Source organism: Heptranchias perlo, chromosome 16, assembly GCF_035084215.1.
Source record: "Heptranchias perlo isolate sHepPer1 chromosome 16, sHepPer1.hap1, whole genome shotgun sequence".
In the NCBI taxonomy this organism is placed as follows: domain Eukaryota; kingdom Metazoa; phylum Chordata; class Chondrichthyes; order Hexanchiformes; family Hexanchidae; genus Heptranchias; species Heptranchias perlo.
The window spans coordinates 35,420,209-35,426,284 of record NC_090340.1 but is presented as its reverse complement, the minus strand read 5'-3'; positions in this window follow the sequence as shown (position 1 = coordinate 35,426,284).

Genomic DNA, 6,076 nt, shown 5'->3' with positions numbered 1-6,076 from the left:
AATGTGACACAGCAAGAATTTCATCTTATCAGGTACTTCATGTGGCATTTCAAAACTTCTGCTTAAATATCGCCAAGCTTAAGTGCGTCAACTCATATCTACAGCTCTCATACTTCCTTCCTGCACGACTGATATAAGCTTGCTTTCACCATCAGAAAGATCATTGTGGTGCATAAGTATAAAGAATTTACTTGGGTTAATTTCTGTGACATTTGAAGGATCCTTTCTTTCTGGTTAAAATGGAGAAATTAGGCTACGTACAATTACACAGCAAATGCACCGTACACAGGACAATCCAGACCATAATTATCATTCGAAAAAGATTTTAAAGGTTCACAACCTAAATTAATCATGTTTTTTTCAACTCATTACATCATCCACTCATTGGGGAGATTTTAAATCCCTCTACCCAGTGGAAAAGGGACGACAGCAGAGTTAAAATGAAGGTGATGGACCAACCAGCCGTTCCCACTCCACCGCAATTGATCCCAGGGCCTTCCGCTGGGCAGCTGAGGCATCTGCCTGAATCATGCAGAAGCCTCATTAATCTATGCAAATTGGGGTCCTGTAATGCACATGGGACCCCAATGTAATTTTAATGGCCTAGTGGGTGGACACTCTGCTAGTAAAACCTGGCAAAGCAACAGAAGAGGCCTGAAAAGGTAAGTGCTAAAATTTAATTTTGTGGGGCCAGGAGGAGCCACCCCAGGCTCCCGCCCCTCTGTGATTGCGAGCTCCCCCTTCCCCAGACCTACCTTTATGCTGGCCGGTTGACCTCCAGGCTGCCTGATATTGCATCGGCCTGGAGCCAATGTGCTGAATCGGGACGTCCATTTGGCATCCACAGCCTGCCGCATATATGTTAATGAGGCCTGGCCTACAAAATGCACCGCGGCTCCTGCCGGCACGTCCGCCAGTTGGCCACCCGATAGTTAAAATGTACCCCATTGGATCATCCACTCATTATATTATCCAGTTCAACAGGTCATAAGGAAAGAAGAGAGGAACTTCATTTTGCCAATTAAATTTAAATTGTAGAGGTAAGATGTTGGACTTTGCAAATGGTAATTTAATATGAAACTTATTATCTGCCAGAATATTTTTAAAGTACATGGTTATCATAGGCATACATTAGGGCTAGAGATTCTAAGGTAAAGGAAACAGTTGAATAATTTAGATCGGATTTAAGCAAAGTAATCCACTTCAAGAGAATACGGCAGGCATTGGTGTGTACTCAGTGAGAATATGACAAGCAATGCCTGTAAATTAAAGAAAGTGATAACAGTAAAATGCAGATGTTTGAATCCCAGGTATTGTTGCCCCAGGAGGGACTGTAATAGGAGCCACTATCAGAGTGGATGTAAGCCATTCCAATAATTTAAATTAGTCGCTAGGGCTGTCAATTAGACAAAAACATCCAGGGTGCTAAATTGGGCCATGTAGAGCCCGTTGTTTCAGCGCTATGTGACCTCTCCAACATCCAAGATGACGTCTTGGCTGCACACACACGTTTCCAGCGTGATGTGCACCGGATGCCATCTTGGTATAGGAGTTAGCGCATGCACAAATACTGAGTGCCGGAAGCATGTAAAGTAAGGAGAAAATGGATACAATCAGTGTGCAACGCTGATTTAAAGTGATAGACACCATTTTGGGACGTAACACTCAACTCAACGCACAGTCTTAACCCCGACCATCTGAATGTGTTTAAGAGTGCCTGGAGGACCCCCACCAGTGCTATTTAAAGGGAGCATTCAGGACTTACAGGTTAGTGGCTGGATTATTGCTTCTGGCTGCCGACACATTTGTCACTGTTTTTGAAGGTTTCCTACACTTGAATACTAGGACGCAGGGACATAGCCTAACATTTAGAGCCAGAACAGGCAGGAGTGAAGTTAGGAAATGCTTCTACACGCAAAGGGTGGGAGAAGTTGGAACTCTCTTCTACTACCGGCACTTGATGCTAGCTCAATTGTGAATTTTAAATCTGAGATTGATAGATTTCTGTGAACCAAGGGTATTAAGGGATATGGGGCTGAGGCAAGTATATAGAGTTAGGTCAGAGATCAATCATGATCTCATTGAATGGTGGAACAGGCTCGAGGGGCTAAATGCTAAATGCCACTGCCACTTGCTGCCTCCTGATATGTGCCACCATCTCCAGCAAGAAAGCGAGACGTGTGTCTGGGTGATGTGTCTGTCATGGTTGAATAGCTGCCAGCGCGTGTGGCCTGTGAGTTTTGGGTGGGCGGCTTGCAACAGTGGTAATGTGTAAGGGTGAGAGCAAGCATCTGATTGGAAGAGTTGAGTACTGATGGAAAGAGTTTGTTGGTATGTGGGGGATGGTGGGTGAAGTGCGTGGTGCAGTGGATGCGGCTAGTGGTGTAGTTGGTAGGAGACACCACTTGACAGTTGACCTCACTCACCTTGACCACTCATGTCAAAGCATTGAATTTCTTCCTGCACTGCATCCATGTTCATGATGCTGTGCGCCTGGCATTGACTTCGTCCCCCACTACCTCCCACTGCCTTTTGGATATATGTCTGGAGGGCCTCTTGCACCGCCCCCCCGCCCCACGCCCCTGCGGATAGAGGATGTCCCCCTTCTGTCCACCTCTTGCACCAAGGCCTCTAGTACATCAGCAGAGAACCTTGGTGCACGCACTCTCGCAGGCCTGGTACAAACTCAGATTTGCAGATTGGTGAGGTCTGGGATGCAGATTGGAGGATGTGGGATTTATTAGTGCGCAACCGTTATTCAATGTTTTAATATAATTCATTAGTTTGTAAACATTGGGACGGGAGCTGCATCTGTGTTTTACGTTTGCGATGTCTAATCTCCATTCAGACTCCGTGCAGACAGTAGACTGTTATTTTCAGCAAATAACAGATTTTTAAGAGACAGCCTGCCTTTAAGAGATTGGAGCTCCCCCTGCTGGTAGAAAGTGCAAATTGAATTGAATCCTCGTTCAATGCTGATTCGGAACGCTGCTAGCAGGTAAGTCCTCAAGCCTGACGAAAGTCTCATCCTGCCTGTGCAGGGGCCATTGGGCGCAGGGTAATAGCGGATCGCGCTACCCCTGCCCAATAATAGGCCTTATCCAATTTTTCCCCCATAGAATTTCCAACATGCAGTCATACAGAGCAAAAGGATTTATTGTAAATTAACATTAACTAATACTGTCAATATTATTCAATCTATAAATAATACATTTCTCCCTCACATTTTAGACACTTTCACTATTTTCAGTGGGATTTATTCCTCCAAGCATCATTTTCTTTAGCCTCTTTTCTCTCAGTTTCTCTGCATCATTATTTTAAAATCAGATCTCAAAAATACATTCTGGGGAGTTAACATTCAAGAAATTCATATAAAGTCAAATATCCATTATATGTGCCCTAATTATCCATCTTTCTGACTATCCACTAGAATTTTTGCAGAACAAAGCCTTACACATTGCAAGTCCAGCAACACCAACCTCCTTTTGTCTGTCATAAATATACCCAACACGCTAAGAAAAATTAAATTAATTTGTGTTATTTGTATTGCATTTTTCTTCATTCCCATCAAGGGTTTTGCTGTCCCATGTGTGTTAGACTAAATTAGGAGACTCTCAATTATCTGCTAAATTCCATTGTCCACAAGGAGGCCAGGTCCCTTTCATTGTGGCAGATATTGGCAATGCCATTGTCTAACCTGATAAGTAATCTTTAATTTTTTGCAGCTAAAACAGTTGTATTTGAGACAATTTTAGGCATTATATAATTGTCCCAATTTTGTCTAACTGTAAGGTCATTCTATTTAAATCAACAAAGCCCTTAACTGCAATTGAAATCTGACTCAAGCTCCCACAATGGCTCAATTGTGACTGGGCCATACAGACCAGGAAAATCCTAAATTCAATCCCCATCTATGCTGGGTTAGCTGTTCTCACTTGGGGCAGTAATGGGAGCGGTACTTTTGGCCTCACATCCATAGTTCAGGGTGAGAAAATTCATCTAAGATTTAGGCTGTTAATCATTATGATCCCTGTGGAAAAATGGTGCATGTTTGTGAATTGGATGAGGATAGATTTGGGCTTGGATGTGATGTCCCCATGATAAAATAGCTTGTCGAGACTCAAACGTGAGATTGGCCATGGGCAAGGTGTTACAGGGCAGTGGTGACTGTGGAACTGTATCTCATTCATGAGTTAGCACATTCTATAAAAGTGTTGATGGTGGGAAAATCAGATTCAAGAATCCAAGTATAAATCAAATACCATCTTGATTGACGACCATATTCTCACTGCCCCCAGATAGCAAATTGCAGTTGCTAAGTGAGTCATAGCACAGAGCTGAGGTGAGACCAGTTCCAACACAAAATACTAAAAATCAGCAGCAAGAGGGGGACTACACTAGGTTGCATCTCCTTCAAACTGGCCACTAGCAGCAGCCACAAAGATGGCCAAAGTTACCAGCCTGCTCTCACAGTCAGCATTCAGGGTATAAAGTCCAGGGGAAAAAGACACAGACAAAAATTTTCAATAAAATATATATAAACTCCATTCACTTTTAAATCCAGGACATCAGCTTCAACTCTAAGCAATACCAAGGCATGAACCATCATGCCTTGATGTTAACCACCCCACAATGGGCAGGAGAAAGTGGGGTTGAGTTAAAAATGAAAAACCGGGAAATATGACCCTAACCCGCTGCGCGCGCGCCCGTTGACATTTTTATGGCAGCTGACTTTGTGGCGTGTGTGTGTCCCGCCGTGGAAACCCGGCAGTGAAATGAGATGGGAGCTGCCGGTTCCACAAGGTAACAGCCTTTTCCAGCACTCCTTGTGGGCCAGGAGGAGCAGGAGTGCTCTGACCGGCCCCTCAAGGAAGCCTTCGGCCTCCTCTCTGCCAATCGCGGCCTTTCTCTCTCCCCACTGCTACGATCGCCGACCTCCCCTCACCCCAGGCCTGATTGCCTTTCTCTCCCTCCAGCCGATCACAGCTGATCCCACTCCCCCCACAAGTCATGATCGCCGACCTTCCCCCCTCTTGATTGTCGGGGACCATCCCCAAGGATCCCCAGTTGTGGCCTCCTGCCGCTGACAATCCCTCTCGGCCGCTGGCCGGCCAGGCTGTCAATTTGGCCGGCTGCCAGGTGGGAAATGGAAGACAAAAATGATAATGAGGTCCTGTCGTTAAGTTCAGCAGGACCTCCATGGTCCCGGCCTCCGCGGGTTCTTTGGTCCTTTTCCCCTGCACTCTCCCCGTCTTGCTGTAAATATTGGGGCCTCAGTGTCCTCCAAGGAATATAAGATCACAAAACATGAGCAAGCAAACATAATACACTGCATTGCAGGCAGGGCACATTTCAGGATGGCTGGTGGTGGAGGGGGAGAAATATAAACCAGAAGCTATGTGTGATCTAATACCTTTATATATATATAGTACAACCAATGTGTCAACAATATCATTGCAGTAGGGATGTCTCAATGGGAAAATAGGGAGCTGCTTTCAGATCGGGCTTGACAGCACAGCCAGTAAGACTCTGGCAACAGCTAATACAGAAATTGTTCATTTTTGGGGGCATGCATTGACAAGTTTAAGCATACACATAATCTTTAGCTATAACAAACTAACCTGCCGTTCCTGGAAGAACACGTCCGATTTTTACAGTTGCAGCTCCCAAAGCTGGCTTGACAGCATTTTATGAAGAATAAGAATGATTCACATGTTATTCACCAAACCAGCTGTGTTTAATCAATTCAACTTAATAATCCCTGTTTCAAATACAAAAGATTAAGAAGTACAAAAATAAATGGCAGTGAAAATTCAGCCTGGCAAAAACAAAGAAAATATTAATTATCTGCTCTCTGTTACTAGTGGAAAACTTCAAACACACCGCAGACTGGCAAAGTTTAAGCACTCTTGACGCCGTAAACAGTCTGTTAATTTCCAACACTAGGATGTTGCTGTTATATTTTGGTATTCATGTTACACAAACTGTTTCAAATGTTGCCAAATATTCTTATTACTGTGCTGTTTATTTGACAGATTCTAATAAGAGATTTACTTATGAAAATCTTAGCTATCTG